The sequence below is a fragment of the Eulemur rufifrons genome, chromosome 28 (assembly GCF_041146395.1).
Source record: "Eulemur rufifrons isolate Redbay chromosome 28, OSU_ERuf_1, whole genome shotgun sequence".
In the NCBI taxonomy this organism is placed as follows: Eukaryota; Metazoa; Chordata; class Mammalia; order Primates; family Lemuridae; genus Eulemur; species Eulemur rufifrons.
Window position 1 is genome coordinate 39,202,705 of NC_091010.1, and position 18,631 is coordinate 39,221,335.

An 18,631-nucleotide genomic window follows, 5' to 3' on the forward strand; every position below is an offset into this window, starting at 1 on the left:
ATGCCAATGCTGTGAGCAACTGCTTTTTAACATAGGAGCCAATTCAGTTGCTAAAGTAGGAATGGAATTTATTTTTAGCCACTGTTTCTCATTCAAATATCTTTTTTGGATCCCATGGTAGGAAAAGTTTTTATTTTTAAAATTTATTATTATTTTTAGTGGCATTAAATATTTGTTATGCTCCTTATTTTGTGGGTCTGGAATTCAAACAGGGCTCAGGAGGAATAGCTCATCCCTGCTCCATGATGACTAGGATGGCTGAGATGGCCCAAAAGGCTATAAATGGTTGGGATGGTTCAACTAGGAGAATGTATCCGCTCCCAATGTCTGTGTCCTCCTAAAATTTGCATGTTGGAATTGTGACCCTCAACATAACATAGTGTTAGGATATGGGGCCTTTGGGAAGTAATTAGTTCATAAGGACAGAGCTCTCATGAATAAGATTAGTGCCCTTATTAAACAAAACAAAACAAAACAAAATCCAGAGAGACCGTTGCTCCTTCCACCACGTGACGACATAGCGAGAAATCAGCAGTAAGAGGGCTCTCACCAGAACCTGACTATGCTGTCAACCTGATTTCAGACTTTCAGTCCCCAGAACTGTGAGAAAGAAATTGCTATAGTTTATGAGCACTTAGTCCATGGTGTTTCGTTATACAAGCCTGAATGAACTAAGGCAAGATTGAGGCTTTAATTCTGGCTATCAGTTGGGTTTCTCAGTTTTTTTTTTTTGCATCATGTCTGCTAAATCTGAAGTGTACAGGATGTCTTCTTCATTTCCACGTCTGACACCTAGGTTGGAATGGCTGGACAGCTTGGGCTGGCTGGTCATCATTTCTCCACATGATATCTCAGCTTAGGTAGCTTGGGCTTCTTCACAGCATGACAGTTTTGGGGTAGCCAGACTTATGTGGTGGCTGGCTTCAAAAATGTATAATCATGCTGTTTAGATTAGCCTACTTTACAGTATAAAAGAATGTCATTGTAAAAAGTGGTACTTCAGTTTAGCCACTAAATCATTAACATTTGGGCATTTTTGAGACAAAGAGACATAGAAGTGCTTTTCATTTTTCACCCTAAAATTGGATTGAAAGCTGTATTGCGAAGCTATGCCAACTGCTGGCCAGGGCTGGTTCATACCAGTCTGCACCTTCTTGTACTTGTTCTGCAGCTGTCTTCAGAGTGCTTGGTCCAGGCTGCCTAGTCATACCATACCAGCCTGGCATGGCTGATGGCCTTGAAACTTTCACCTCTTTGGCAACTGTTACATCGTGTCAAGTAAAGTTGTCCCTGGACACATGAAGTTCCAGAAAAACACCCTTATCTTTAATTTCTACTCATAGGAATTTATCTTAAGCCAGATGCAAAAGAAGGAAGGGAGAGGAGGGAGAGAGAGAGAGAGAGTGAGAGGGAGAGAAGGGCGGGATTACAAGTAACCTACGTATTAGGCAATAAGGGAATGGTTTATTTGTTCAAGTTTTTTTGTACAGTGTAGTGATTAAGAACATGGACTCCAGAGTCAGAATCACACTGCATGAGTTCAAATCCTTGTCCTGCCATGTACTTCCTAGCTGTGTGATAATTTGGGGCAAGTTACCTAACCTCTCTGTGCCTCAGTTTTCTCATGTTTAAAATGGTGATGCTAATAGTACCTATTTTTTTAAAAAAAATTAAGTGATCATAACAGTACCTATGGGTACCTAAGTAAGAAGGTATTATTGTGTCCATTTTGGATATGAGGAAAATAAACTTCTGTGAGTGGTTTTGCCCAATATCAGAGAATTGCTAAGTAGCAGAGGCAGAATTTCTCCTACCTTGCACCTCTGCAGATTTCAAATGTTTAATCAAATTTGCTAACTACACCTGTATAGATTGTATATTTGGACACAAGAACAAAGAAGTTCGCCTACATGCTGGTTCTTCCATGACCTAGAATAAAAATGAAAAAAGTGGTAACTTAAATCTCCAAACTAGAACAGGACCTCTAAAAAGCAAGAAAAATTTAAAATATCCCACCTTTGACGGCAATAGTCTTTTAAGTTGCTCTAACACTTGAGCTTTGATTTTACTTAAGAGAATGTCTTCCTGTTTTTACCAGTTTCTGCTGGTCCTAAGCTTATATGTGCTCAGGTCTTTTGCCTGTCCTCATGCTACCCTGCTCTGTAAGGCAAGAGGGCTGGCTCTTACAGGCTGTGTTTCTCAGGCTCCAGTGCAAGCACTGGGGGGAGAATAGCAGGGCTTTTCTCTCATTCCTTCATTGCCTTGGATGGCACTGGGGCCCCTCCTCTGGGGTCTGCAGCACCTACAGGGCATGTCTGCCTCGACTCTGTCTTCCTAACTCCTGGGCTCTGACTATACTACCTTCTCTCTTTTCTTGCCAGCCCAAGAGTGGTGGTGGCTTCCTGCTTGTGCTAATGTCTGGGTTGCCTCACTGTCCTCTGACTGGCTTCTCTGCCTCTTCCTCTTTCCTGTATGACATTCCTCTCTTCTGGGTACCCAAAGTTGTTTCTCTTTTCCTGACTGGACCTTGAATGATAGACAATTGGTGATGTTGACTCAGGATTGAACCTAGGATCATACCTGAAAAGGCTTTAACCACTTCACTTAGCATCCCTTTCTGGCCTAACCCTCAGGCACATTTGGATATGACATGCACTATTACATTATAAGTGGGCATATTTGTGTTAGAAATGCAACCCTTAGAAAATTAAAATGTTTATCAAATAGACTGGACTATAATCATCTAACAGCTGAAATAAAGTATTTGTAGGTCTGGAATCTTGAACAAACATTTAGCTGCCCTTTTCTCATATAAAATTTAGCATATTAAATTATCATGGTAGAGATTTCTTTGTTGGTCACAAACAGTTCAGTGTGGTCATTTGGGGGTTTCTAGTCCATGCAGTTATTTAGGATCCTTATTATTGACATCCAGCTAGCAAGTCAGGGGCAAAAGAGAGCGTAGAGGGCTGGGTGCATTGGCTCATGCCTGTAATCCCAGCACTCTGGGAGGCTGAGGCAGGAGGCTCGCTTGAGGCCAAGAGTTTGAGACCAGGCTTGGCAACATAGTGAAACTCAGTCTCTTCAAAAAAAAAAGAGGCCAGGTGTGGTGGTTCACGCCTGTAATCCTAGCACTCTGGGAGGCCAAGGCAGGAGGATCACTTGAGGTCAGGAGTTTGAGACCAGCTTGAGCAAGAGTGAGACCCCGTCTCTACTAAAAATAGAAAGAAATTAGCTGGAGAACTAAAAACATATAGAAAAAATTAGCCGGGCATGGTGGTGCATGCCTATAGTCCCAGCTACTTGGGAGGCTTAGGAAGAAGGATTGCTTAAGCCCAGGAGTTTGAGGTTGCTGTGAGCTAGACTGACATCATGGCACTCTAGCCCGGACAACAGAGTGAGACTCTGCTCAAAAAAAAAAAAAAAAAAAAAATTAAATAAATAAATAAATAAATAAAAAAGAGAGAGAGAATGGAAGATTGTGTGGGATGTTTTAGGGACTAGGCCTAAAAGTGGCAGTCATGAACTCTGCCCACATCTCATTGGCCAGAACTCAATCACATGGCCTCTTCTAATTGTATTAGAGGTTGAGAAATGTAGTTTAACTAAGTGCCTAGGAAGAAAAAGAAATGACTTTAGAAAACACACTGCCAGTCTCTGCCACAGTTTGACCTTTTGGTAAATAAATTTCTATTTCATTCTTCCTCCCATACTTAGACTACATTCCCCTACCACACTCCCTAGGAGATTATCCAAAGTCATTGTGCCCAGCTAAGAGCCCTGGGTGATGCTCAGTCATGTTCATCTGGTATAGATGTGGTTCTTTCTGCCTGAGTAACTGATAAACTAAAAGAAGAGTCTCTAACTATGGCTCCTTTCCCATCCCCAAATATACAATGGTAAGCAGAGACAAAGGACTGCATGGTCCCATTCAGAAAGGGAAAAGATGAAAGATAAAACTATCACTCCTCTAGAGCAATAGGGCAGGCATTGTGAAGTTTCTCCAACCAGGAATTATTGGGAAATTTCTTTCATTGCATTCTGTCTGTTTTTTTTTTTTTTTTTTTTTTGTGACAGAGTCTTGCTCTGTCGCTGTGGGTGGAGTGCAGTGGTGTCATTGTAGCTCACTGTAACGTCAAACTCCTGGGCTCAAGTGATCCTCCTGCCTCAGCCTCCCCAGTAGCTGGGACTATAGGCATGTGCCACAATGCCCAGCCAATTTTTTCTATTTTTAGTAGAGATAGGGTCTCACTCTTGCTCAGGCTAGTCTCAAACACCTGAGCTCAAGCAATCCTCCTGCCTCGGCTTCCCAAAATTCTAGGATTACCTGTGTGAGCCACTGCACCTGGCCTCTGTTTCTGTTTTACGATAGGAATTATTTTGTTCATTGTTCTGTGACCCCTGGTTCCACACTTGGGGAATTCTTTTCATTGCTTATTATCCTCCATGGTAATATCTGATGTAGGTGATGGGAGTAAGCTATCTCTGGGGCTATGCAGATTCTGGAACCTGCTTCCTTCTCATGGAAAGCTGATGGCCCAAGGGTTATTGTTCTTTTATGCCTCAATTACTCTTTGTCCTAGACTTTTGTTTTCTTCAGAAATATGTTTTCCTCAGAAACTTAACAGGCTTCTTACTGATTTCCTTCTAGACAGGTCCTGTGCCACAAGCTATACCCCAAATGCTTTCCTGACATGGCTCTCCATTTGTTTTATGTCTTTTATGTCTTATCCCCACACCTCTCTCAAGAGGCAGCCTACCTAGTGGCAGCCACCTTGATGCTGTCAGGATTGAGTGGGAAGGTCACAACTTTAATGTGATCTTTGCCATAAAGTGGTGACCTAGCAGGCCTCTGCTGCTCACAGTTTGCTCAATCTTATTTCCTACTGTTTGGGATCTGCAAGTAGTCTACTTTAAGACTCCAAATTTATGAAATTTTCCTATTTTCTCTCATTTCTTTTTGCAAAGCCAATACTTGCCAGCCAATAGTAGCCAATATACACTAACAGTCTAGTTCTTTCTGTTTCTCTTGGACCTGACACATCAGTAAGCATATGGCCTGTCTATTAAGTTATTATAAGTGAGAATTTTTGCCAAATGTTGCCACTGCATAGGATGGATGGACACTTTTTCTTTCCCTGGCATTAGTTTCCTTTTTTTCTCTCAAGGTGTGCTAAAGCCAGTGCCACTTATTTTTAGGTTTTTGTTTTAGGACACCATATTTCAAGGTCCCATTTGTGGTTTTAGTAAAAACAACTTCTGAATCTCAGTGGCTTAACACAATAAACACAAGAACGTTCAGTTCTCACCTACAGTCCAATGTAGGTGGTGTGGTGGAGAGAGGGAACTCTGCTCCCTGCAGCCAAGCAAAGCCTAAGCTAACAGAGCCTCCACCACCTTTAATGCATGACTCCAAGGTTTTCCAACATCCAGCCAGCAGTTGAGAGAGGACAGTGAGCATGGATGATCACAAACAGCATGGATGGGATGTTTTAGGAGCTGGGCTTGTGAGCAGTCTAATTTGCATAACACCTGACAATGAATCTAAGATGGTAGAGGCAAAAAAGCTTTTTTTAGTCCTTACACTTGTTTTGGATTGAATTTTTCAAGGCACAATAAATCCAAGAGGAAAACTGATTCAATAAACTGAATTCTTTTTGCAGATTCAGTTAGATTTGTATTGAAACGATTCCACCACTTATTGGTTATGAGACCTTGGAAAATTTACTGAATATATTTTGGCTACAATTTCCTTACTTTTAACAAGGGGAATAACAATAGAAGTACTCAGAAAAAAATAGGAAATACTTTGAAAAGAGAACAAAAAAGATTGGTGGATGTTCTATCTCACTTACCCATCTGGATTATCTCTGCATTTCTTTGTCTTTGAGCTATTTTATGACTATAAGCTGTAGAAAACAGTGATGCAAATGATTCTTGTTCATAAAAATGCAAATTATGTCTAGTAGTGGTATGCAATTGATTATTGCCCTGTGGCGATCCATCAGTTTTGCATCCATAAAGTAAATTTATTTTTGCATTCCTGATGGGTTAATTTATTTGTCTGCTCTTTGAGTTCTCATTTTAACTGGTTGTAATGTCTTACTGATTTCATCATTCATTGATAAGTTAAATGCAATCATAGATACATGTTCATTTTCTATTTGTATGTGAATCATGATTCCACTTAAAAAATTTATCCCTCAACATAATTCAGAGTATTGTCATGATGATTAAATGAATCACTGCATGTAAAGCCCTTCATACAGTACCTGGCACACGGTGCTCAATAATGTTAGCTTATTTTATAAAGGTAAGGAAGAAGGTAGTGAAGAACAGATGATGTTACATTGCCAAGTTAGGTGAGACAGAGGTCCATTAGTCTACCTATTCTTATTCTATCCATTGCTGTGTTTGCAAAAATACTCAGAGATAACAGTTTTACAAATCAACAAAACAGCAGTCAACATTCTAACAACACAATTATTACACAAGAACAGGATCTCAGAAAAATCACCTAACCTTTCCCATCTCTGTGAAAATGATAATACTTCAAGAGTTGTTGTGCAGGCTTGCTGAAGTAACATACACGAAATGGGGGTCCTGTGAATGAGCTAGAGGAATGATTGCTCAGCAAACAGATTTAAGAAGTACATGTCTGAGTGTTCTTTCAAATTCTATGCCTTCTGGCAGGTAAGTGAAATGCCTTAGTGGGCTAGGTGTAAGAAACAGGCAGCTCTATCCATCTATCTTTGTTTTAGATAGAGAACAAATACATGATAGAGATAAAATATTTTTCTATTATAAGAAAAACAATAGAACAAACCTGATGATAGTTGGAAACAGATGCTCTGGCTTAGAGTAAGAGAAGCAGCATGGAATGGAATGGTGTACTGGGAGGGTGCAGCTCCAGTTAATTGTTGTCACCCAAGAATTCAGACCCAGAGTTTTAAAAGAGCAGCAAGGAGCCTCAATTATTATGTGATATTTATATTATCAAAATAGCTCAAGCAAGTTATTAAACATACATGCCAACCAATCAAAACACATTTATGATCTCTTTGTGACCTCTGTCTTAGGTCATGGTGTTTTGGATGTGCTGTTTGGGTGCAACCATTTGTTGGAGACACTCATCATGAGTTGCTTATCACTGTTTAAAGCCTTTTATACTGACACCAGTAGAAAATGAAGTGCCAGGAAACTGCTTGGTCATTTTTGTTGATTAGGCTGGAGTTGTTAGTAGTTAATGAAGAGAACATGTAAGGAATATTTGTAGCTCTGCTGTCAGACAGTGGATACTCTGTTTTGCCCATCATAGGTTGCTTTGCCCCTCATAATGTGGAAATGTGGGGAGAAAGAGCTCTAAACAAGTTCATCCTTTCAGGAAGCTCTGAAGTGTAGCAAACAATAGATAACTCTGGAGTCATATACACATGGATTTGAATTCCAGCTCCACTGTTTAAGAGATAACTGACCATGGATAATTCAACATCTCTGATCCTCAGTTCTCTCACTTATAAAAAGAGAATTAACAGCTACTCAAACAACCAGCCTCCTTTTATCTTCCTGCTCTGCCATCTTTAGTGTGGGCCTTTCAGCCCTTTGGTTACAAGGTGGTTGCTACATCCACAAGCATGGCTTCTGAGTTCCAAGCAGGAAGAAGGGAGAAGAGCGAAGGTTAAAAGGTGCAGGTCAGGTGAGATGTCACTCTTATCAAAATTCAGTAGCTTTCCTAGAAGTCACACCTAGTAGACTTCTGCTTATCAGCCATGCTAACCACCACTAGTTGCAAGGAAACTTGGGAAATTAAGGATTTTTTTAGCTGGTCACATTTCCATTCACCTACACTATGAATAGAAGATTCTATTACTTTGATAGGAGATTGGTTATTGGGTGAAAAACAAACAAAAACAACCAGCAGTATCTGTCACAGTGCTCAATAATTCTAAATATTATTTTTATATTGACTTTTATCTCAGCTAGTCTCTCTCCCTTGCATCCTATCCAAATGTGTGTATGTATATGTGTGCATGTGTGTGTGCATGTGCATACAAGTTCCATCTGCTTTCTTGCCCACTTAGCTGGTACATCAGAAGTATGTTCTTCCCAGGTAGATTTCATAAAGGCTAAAAATTATTTGTAAGCTGTAGATCTGAAAAAAAAGGCTAAAAATTGAAAAAAGAAAAAAATTCATATTTTGATAAAAATGTTTTGACATAAAATGTTTTTGATTTTTTATATAAGTAACTAGGTCAAGAAAGCAAATAAGTTTTCTTTCTGCTGAAGATTGCTACAATAACAGTAATCATTATCATATAATAATAGCTAAATTTTACAGAGATTTACTATGTGTTAGACATTGTGCAAAGTGCTTTATATTAACCATATTCATCATAAGACTGTATATGGTAGACTCCGTAATCCCTACTCTACCAATAAGAAAACTGATGCTCAGAAAAGTTAATCTACTTAAGATCACACAACAGACACACAGTGGAGCCAGTATTTGATTTGGATCTGTCTGAATGCAAAACTCCTGCTCTTGGTCACCACATTATACTGTCAGATTGAAAGATGTCTATCATCTACTTTTAGGGACTCTTTCCAAACTTTATTCTAAATCTCAAATCTTGGCCTCACCATTTGACCAATACCACAGTAATAATTATTGTAGGTAAGAATTATCAAAGAATGCTAAAAGTGGTGGGGAAAAAATATGATGACAAACAGGATATATGCATATTTTCAAAGTATCTCCACCCAAGATACTTATTAATTACAAAGAGAACATCATGTGATTCCTGAAATGATGCACTGAGAAGGGCACAACATCACTTAAGTGGTATTCTTGTCAAAAATGCATAACCTGAATTTAGTCATGAGAACATCAGACATACCCAACTTGAGGGACAGTCTTTAAAACAACTGGCTAGGCTGGTTGAGGGACAGTCTTAAAACAACTGGCTAGGCCGGGTGCAGTAATGTAATCCTAGCACTTTGGGAGGCTGAGGCTGGAGGATCGCTTAAGGCCAGGAATTTGAGACCAGCCTGAGCAAGAGAGAGATCCCATCTATACAAAAAATAAAAAAATCAGCTGGGCATGGTGGTGCATGCCTGTAGTCCTAGCTACTTGGGAGCCTGAGGTGGGAGGTAGCTCGAGACAACAGAGCATGACCCCGTCTCAAAAAGAAAACAACAATCACCAACAAAAAAACAACTGCTCTGTTCTCCCTACAAGTGTCAATGACATGAAAGGCAAAGAAAAATTGAGGAAATGTCTTAGATTGAAGGAGACTAAGGAAATATAACAACTAAATGCATCATATGATTCTGGATTGGATCCAATGCCATAAAAAAGAACATTAGTGTGACAATTAGTGAAATTTAATTTGAGTAAGGTCTGTATATTAGTTAATAGTATAATAGCAAAGTTAATTTCCTGGTTTTCATAATTATACTATCATTATGTAAGATGTGAACATTTGGGAAGCTGGGTGAAGAATATATGAGAATTGTTTTTTTGGTGAAAAGTTTTTTTTGCACCTTTTTTGTAAGTTTGAAATTATTTCAAAATGAAAAGTTAGAGAAAAAACTTATCTCTCAGTTTACTTGTTAAAGTTGTTTACTTATTAAAATTATGTCAGAACCAAAAGAAAATAGATTCTAAGCACATCTCTACCAGCTTTCTTATCTGCTCTGCATTGTGTATTCTGTCTCCATTAGGCTGCCATGCTCCTTTGTCCAGATGGTGCCAGGCTCAATGAAAGTGATTTACAGAATGGGTAGCATACATTTGTATAATCATTATGAAAAATTCCTGGCAAATGAAAGACAAAGTTTTGTGCTAACAAAATTAGTGTATTATGACAGTTTACCATCATGTGGAAGTAAAGTGTCTTGGGAAGGGCTTTTTTTTTTTTTTTTTTAATTCACAAAAGGACTGAATTGGCTAGAAACCTTTGGAGAGGATAGAATGCAGGCTTCTATCCCCTCCAAAGCCACCGCGGAGGTACAACCTCTCTTCCTCTAGATTAGATCTAGTCACAGGCTATCTCCTAGCAAGGAGGGGTAACCCCATTTCTCATCCTGTCTTTAGCAACAGAATTAAAACCTTCTCTCAGATTTTAAAATGTCCTGAGGAGTGACAGTCCCAGGTTGGCTGTGGAAAGATCACATTCATCAGAGAATGCGTAAAGAGGAAATGCAGCAGGAGCTGTTGTTAGACCTCAGAGCTGTTAAGATAGGTGATTCTCCAATTCTTCCCCAAGTTTCCTGAACAGCAGAGGAGAATTATATCAGGTAGGATGCTTTGGCTGCAAATAACAGAAAACTCAGCTAATACTAGCTTACACAATGAAGTTTACTAACAGACTATCCAGAGCTCAGAAGGGCTCCAGGCCCAATGCTATCAGGACTCCATTCCGTTTCTTTGCTATTTTCTTGGTTTGGCCTGCCTTTGTGTATCAGCTTTGTCTCCAGACTAAGGCTCTCACTGTTGAGAAATGGCTTTCAGCAGCAAATGGAGACACATATTTCTTTATGTTCTACAGGAGTAAAAGAAAACCTTTCACCCAACTATACCACAGAAACCTTTTTCTTCAGTCTGGCTGGGCCAATTTAGGTCACATGCCCACTCCTCTACTAATAACATTCCCTAGCAGAAAGCCATACAGTACATGACTGAAGTCTGAGTTCCTAAACCATTCACTGGCAAGGTGAAGGGATTACCATGAGTGCTTTAGAGTAAGCAAGATACATTCCCAAAGCTGGTGAAGAGGTTAAGTTTCTATGAGTCATGGGCCTTCTGAGGGAAGAGTGGACACCTAAAGAAAATCAGGACTTTGCCAGGGAAAGAAATGGGGGCAATGGAAGCTAGGTAAGTGAATTTCTGCCCCTGTGAATTTAAAGTGCTGGTTCAGAATAACCCTCGACAAGCAGGATAGTTCTTTGACATCTCTCTCTGTTCTATAAAAGGGTTATACTGCTATGGAAAACAGTATGGAAGTTCCTCAAAAAATTAAAAATAGAACCACCATATGATTGAGCAATCCCATTTCTGAGTATATATTCAGAAGAACTGAAAGCAGAATGTCAAAGAGATATTTGCACACCCAGGTTCATAGCAGCACTATTCATGATAGTGAAGAGGTGGAAGCAGCCCAAGTGTCCACTGACGGGAGAATGGATAAGCAAAATGTGGAATACACATACAATGGAATATTTTAAAAGGCAGGAAATCTTGTCATATGCGATGACATGGATGAGCCCTGAGAACATTATGCTAATTGAAATAAGCCAGTCACAAAAAGAAAAATACAGTGGATCCACTTATATGAAGTATATAAAGTAGTAAGATTCATAGAAATATAAAGTACAATGGTAATTACCAGAGGCTAGGGGAAAGTGGAAAAAGAGAGTTGTTGTTTAATGGACATAGTGGTTCAAATTTGCAAGATGAAAAAGTTCTGGAGATCTGTTGCACAACAATGTGAATATACTTAACACTACTGAACTGTACACTTAAAAATGGTTGAGATGGTAAATTTTATATTATGTTTTTAAAATCACAATGAATTTTTAATGTGAAAAAATGAGTTTAAAAGTCCCTTTATAAATCCATTTTTAGGCATAAAACATGTTTTTGATAATAAAAGGAAAAAATACACAAAAGGAATAAAGTTCACTTAAAATAACGCAAAAAGAGAAAGAAAATGAAAACAATGCCAAAATACTCAATAAGAAAGGGTTCTTTTTCTTGTTTTTTATATAAAATACAAGCAAAGGATAGACATTCTTAAAATAGAGCCTGGGAGCAAATGTGCAGTCCTAGAAATCCTTCAATAAAAGCAAGGCAAGGTTTTGTTTGTTTCTTATATAATCATACAATCACTGCTTTCTTATGTATACATATAGAAGATGTAAAATTAAATATCACAAAAGACCATCACATAGTTCCACTTATAGAGATTGCATCCACAATTCACAAATATGCTAACCAAATAATTTTCTTTTCAACCACATTTCATTTAATTTTTAAAATCCTTTCCCTGGTTTATCATAAAAATTCATATACATTTCCAATTCTATTTCATAATATGTCAGGGTTGAGTTCATTTTAGAATGAATCTCCTTTTCCAATTTTGCAGAAAATTTATTAATCTAAGAAGATATTTATCCTTTGGCATCCAGAAACTCCTGGTACTTAGTCACATACACTAATGACCATTTGAGAGGCAGAGTATAATAGGCATGGATTTTCTGGAAGACAATCCCTTCTGTGGCCAATTATAGGGAACTAGATAAGTGAATAATGCAGCTATATGAGAGATTATTAGACTGCCATTAAAAAGAATTACGAAAAGTCTATTTTTTAAATGGGAGAAATACTTATTTTATAGTAATAAGTAAAAAGGAAAGAAGAATGCAACATAAACATTGTTTTGATCACAGCTATAAAAGAAACAGATAACAGTAACAATAGTGGAAATTTCAAACACATGTATAGGAAAACACTCCGAAAGAAACAGACTAAATATATCTAAATGTTAACAGTGGTAGTCGTTGGGTGATGAATCTTCTGGAGAGTTCTCCCTACTTTCAATCATTTTTTGTTGTTTTTTTTTTTTTCATATACATGATATGTCTAAAATGTTTACTAAGAGAAAAATGAGATGAGGTAAACAAAATACTATTGATCCAAAGGTCTCACTTATGAAAATCTGAACTTTATAACCCCTATTTTGGCTGTTTAGAAGACTCACACTGCCTCCCACATCCTGCTTTTTTTTATTTTTAATGTGTTTTTAACAGTTGAGGTCAATATAAAAATACCACTGTAAACATAAAATTAAAGATAGACTTACAATTAAGAGGCTCAGTTTTCTCAGTGATTTAACTCCTTAGCTATTCAAAATTTTATTTGAGTAATAGTAACAAATTCATACTAATATTGAAAAAAGTATGTTAATTTAGAACAAAATGAAGTTCTTGGTTGTTTGAAACAGGATTAAACTGTTAATAAAAGTCTTGTACCTGGAAATATGAAATTATTGCTCAAAGGGATATATAGTTGGCCCTTGAACAACATGGGTTTGAACTTCGAGGGTCCACTTAGATACAATTTTTTCTCCACCTCTGCCACTCTGCCTACTCAATGTGGCCCACTTCCACTTAATGAATAGTAAATATATTTCTCTTCTTTGTGATCTTAACATTTTCTTTTCTCTAGCTTACTTTATTATAAGAATAAGTATACATAGAACATACAAAATATGTATCGATTATGTTATTGGTAAAGCTTCCAGTTAACAGTAGGCCATCGGTAGTTAAGTTTTTGGGGAGTCAAAAATGTTCTATATGGATTGTTGACTGCACAGGGGGTTGGTGCCTCAACCCCCACATCGTTCAAGGCTCAACTGAAATTCAAAAATCTCCTGAAACCACATCTAAGTGAAAAAGTCATTTCCTTTTCTCTCTCCCTTATTTAGTGCATGTATTACAATTCGAGAAGGTACCTGGGTTTGTTCCATTTAAATAGTGCTGTTATTCTGTTTTGGCAAGCACAGCTTTACATAAACCATGTAGAAATTTCTGAGATTAGAATAATTTAGATTCTGTCCTTGGGACACACTGCATTAGTCCAGTGTAAGATGATGGAATGTCCTGCTGTAGGTGAGATAGTTTTAGGTTTGGATTGCAAACCCTGATAAGACTCAAGTTCCTGGATCTTGCCCACTTGTCATCTAAACCAGAGTGGTCACAGGGCAGCTCTCAGCTAGAATCTGCAGCTGCTGCTCTCCCCTGCCCAGGAGCACCTGCCCTGCAACAATTGGAACTCAATCTTCACAGGAGTTTTCTATTTAGGTGGTATGCATAACTGGAAGAGTGTTTTTGAATCTTAGCTCTGCCTGTTACTACTGTGGAGGCTTTGGGTTACTTAATTTTTGTTGCAGAAAAAAATTTTAGATAATTTTTCATATTCTTGGCTGGGTGCAGTGGCTCATAACTGAAATCCTAGCACTCTGGGAGGCCAAGGCGGGAGGATCACTTGAAGTCAGGAGTTTGAGACCAGCCTGTGCAAGAGTGAGACCCTGCCTCTATTAAAAATAGAAAAATTAGCCGGGTGTCGTGGTGTGCACCTGTAGTCCCAGCTACTGGGGAGGCTGAGGCAGTAGGATCGCTTGAGCCCAGGAGTTTGAGGTTGCTGTGAGCTAGGCTGATGCCATGGCACTCTACTCAGGGCAACAGAGTGAGATTCTTTCTCAAAAAAAAAAAAAAATCATATTTTCCATATCCTGTGCTCACCACCCTCTTTCTAAGAAGGAGTACTCTTGGTATTTTCTTCCATCAAAGATTTTTTGCACAAGGAAAACAGAAAGTATCATGGAACAGGTTTTATTTTGTAAAAAAGTTCAAACTCTGTTAGATTCTGCTATGTGTTCTGAGATACTTTGAGGGCAGTAAGGAGGAAGAGACAAATATCTCCCTGTCACTTAAAAAGGGGTGTCTGGGGGTGAGAGGATTCCTGAGATCTTGAGAACCCTTGGTGGTGCGGTGGCCAGAGGAGAAAGCTAGTGCTCAGAGAGGAGGGCTGTGTGGTCAGGTGCACCTTGAGATAATGAATTCTAGGGACTGGGACCCCAACCTCTAAAAGATCCTTGACATTTGCAAGTCACACAGAAGCCATGGAGGAGTCTGATCTAGACTAAGTTTTCCTAGGTATCTAACAGATACTCATGCAGATGGCTGGGAAGGTTCTCTCCATACCTTGGCACACTGGGCAAGACCCCAGAACCTTGAGTGACGTCATGTGACGAAAGCCCTAGAATGGCTGAAATGTCATTTCTTGCCATTCCAGTGGAATCATGTTAGGAGTTGGTTCTAATTAAATTTTAAAAATAAAATAATTGGCCATTTCTTACACATCTGAATTTGTGCACATTCCTGCTATGCCTGTGTGAGTCTCTTATTTCTTCATCATATCCTGAAGATCAAAACACTTGTCTCATAGCATCATTATGAGGATTAAGCGAGGTGATATTGAAGTGCCTGAGATGGTGCTTAGGCATATTTAGTAGGTGCTTAGTTGTTTATTCTTTAAAAAATTGTTTTAAGCCTATTCAAGTGCAGCAGTGAGAAGAGGAGAAAGCAGAACAAGGAGTTAGATCTGTAACTGACTGTGAACAATCAATTGACATAACTCCCTACCTTCGGACCAGCCTTTTTTTTTTTTTTTCCACCACTCTCTCTTCAAGATGGGACTGCTAGAACAAATGGCAGAAGCTGATATCAGGACCTATGGCAGGTCTTGGGCAATGGCAAGGTGAGGGGCAATGTTATAATAGTAATGATAGTTACCATTTCATAAGAACTTATTATGGGCCACTCATGGACTATAAAATCATGTCAGTGGTTTTAAAAATGTTCTGCAGAGTTCTAGGATTCCATGGAGGGTCTCAGGAGCTGCAGTAGAGAACAGAGGGGAGACCAGCAGTTCACCTGCAGGGCTGCCTCCTGTGCCTCAACCAGATTAGCTTTGCTCTTACCTGTTTAATACATTGATCCTCCACATAACATTTTCTTTGAAAAGTAATATGTCTGTTAAAAATGTTTCAAAACTTCTACAGAAATATTGGCAATATAAACAAACACATATTCACCCAGCCTTCTTCTTCTCCTGATCTAAACCCTAAAACTAGCCTAAGATATGTATATGTGTGTGTGTGTGTGTGTGTGTATATATATATATATATATACACACACACACATAGATTTACAGATATTTGAAAATCGTGCCAACTTACAAGAACTCAGTGTGTTATTAGTATCAGGTAATCAACATTGTTATATTATTTATTATACTAAAAATCTTATTTGAATTTCATCAGTTTTTTCACTAATGTCCTTTTTCTGTTCCAAAATCCTAAGCAGGATCCCACATTGCACTGAGTTATTTCTATATTCTCCAGAAGTCTGTAACAGTTCCTCAGTCTTTCCTGCTTTTTCATTACCTTGATACTTTTGAAGAGTATTGGACTGAGGTTATGCATTTTTGGCAAGAATTACCACAGAAATGATACTGTATCCTTCTCAGCGGATCACACAATGGGGTTCATGATGTTTGATTACCAGTGATGTTGACCTATCACTAGGTTAAGAAGGCTTCTGCTGAGTTCCTCCACTGTAAAGTTATTATTTTTCTCTGGATAGTTAATAATTGAGGGAGATACTTTGAGACTGTGCAGAGTCTGTTTCTCCTCAAATTCTGACTCATGAATTTTAGTGTCCATGTATATAAACTTTCTGCTACAATTCCCACTGTGTGTTTGCCTAATGGTGATTTTCTATTTCTCTTTTTATGCTTATTGATTGGAATTTTACTCTAAGGAAGAGCTGTCCCTTCTCCCCCACTTATTTAATCAACTATTTATTTATTTATTTATTTTTTGAGACAGAGTCTTGCTCTGTCACCTGGGCTAGAGTGCAGTGGCATCATCATAGCTCACTGCAACCTCAAACTCCTGGGCTGAAGCAATTCTCTTGCCTCAGCCTCCTGAGTAGCTGGGACTACAGGCTTGTGCCACCACTCCCAGCCTCAACTATTTATTTTTAACTATATGGTCTCAGGTATTTATTCTACCAGGTAGGTTATAATCCAAAATGGTCATTTATTTTGTTGCTGAAATTGTTCCAGCTTTGGCTATTAGGAGCTTCTTTAGGTTGACTTCTAAGTGTTTTTGACAATTTCCATATTTTTTTGTGTTTTAAAGCATTACCTTACTTTCTGGCACTGTAAGCTGTTCCAGGCTCATCCTGTACTTTACTTGCCCTTCCTGTGATCAACCACTTCTCCAAGGAACGCTGGTTCTTTTTATTTGAAAATGGCACTTAAAAATCAAATCTGGGTGCTAGGTGAGCTTATTACTACTGGAGTTGCATTACTTTTAAGCCTTCCCTATGGATACATATGCATGTATACTAACCCTTGTAAGTATACACATCTATATTTCTCTATATATGTGTATATATATTTCTGTGTATATTTATTAAAAATGAGTTCATACAAATACATTGGATTCCAATATAACACCTCAGGGTTCATTTCAACTGAAAGGCTTTTTAAGACAGGAATGTCCTAAGTTAAATGTTTGGTTTATGCCTAAGTACCCTCTCCATCACTGCAGCATTTTAATTGTGACTGATACACATAAAAATGGTGTGTGTGTGTGTATGTGTGTCAAGACAAAGGGGACTCTGTCCATGTCTAGAGCAACATGATGCAGAAGTTGTGAGATCACCTATAAACTAAACTAATTCAGGAAAAACAGAAAGTCTGAACCAAAAGTAAATAGGAAAAACGTAAGGCCTCCATAAGGGCCGGATGGCACATATGCTGCCATTTCTACTAATACTTTCTGCACCTATGGCAGGTACTAACAAATGATCACCACCCACTGACTGAGCTAGGACATGGCTCTAAATTCTCGAACCTGCACTTTGCGCAGCCACTAACAATCCACTGGAATTCACACGATAGATGGCACTTATCCCTGTGTAAAGGAATAAATAGCTAATGTAAAGCATATTATTTGAGAGATGAAGGAGAACATTACCCATCATTAGAACTCTGCAAGATTACAGAAAAAGCCTGACACGATAAATGAGGTCCAAAAATGCAATTACATATGGCTACTTCCTAGGGTCTGGCCCATGATACAAAGTTTAGTATCACCTGGTGGCTTGTTGTTTACTTTGTCTTACATACTAATGGAGCAGACTGTTAATCAAGTGCCTGGCTGAGATTTCCAGGGCAACACAGTGACTCTAGGCATCCCCCAATTAGTCACCACCTGTTTCAATGACTGATCCTATGAGAATGGAATGGATAATACTGCAGACATAGTACCCTCCCTCCACATCCCTACTTACCAAGATGGAGTTGCTGCTGTGTCTCTCCCTGTTGGGATTCTCTCTCCCTTCCATATCATGCCTGTCCTGTGAAACTTTAGCTCACCCCCAAAAAAGAACAGTGCTGAGTGGAGAATGGGAGCCAATCGCCAATCAGATGATGGTGACGGTTTACTGTATCTTGTAAGAGTAGCTAGCAGAGAGCTAGGGCATGAGCTAATGGGAAATAAGAGGGGCAATTATGATGGGGGAATGGTGGAACAATAGGGAAGGAAGGTAGTCAGGAAGAGGGAATGCAAGATAAAGTTCACCCTAGGGCCTGCAAATAGCAAGTCCCAGAAGGAAAGGATAAGCTGAATGCACTGTAGAAAATATGGCTTTGTCAAATCTAATAAGATTGACGTGGAAAAAATACTCACAGTAAAGTGTTAATTAAAAGTAATATGGCCAAAAAAAAAAAAAAAAAACAAAAAAACAAAAAAAAAACAACCCTGTGAGTATAGTTTGAAACTTAAGTGTGAGAAAGTGTGTTTTCTTTAAATGTGTTATATGCCTGCTATTGTGAGAAGGTGAGGACAGGGTGGGAATAGGAATGAATGAACATGGTTTCTGCCCTCAAAAGGCTCACAGTTTAACATAATAGATAGCTTTGAAAGTTAAAAGTATCACTGGTTATAAGGTTAGGGATAACATTACTTTTTTCTTTATCAATCATATTTTCTCC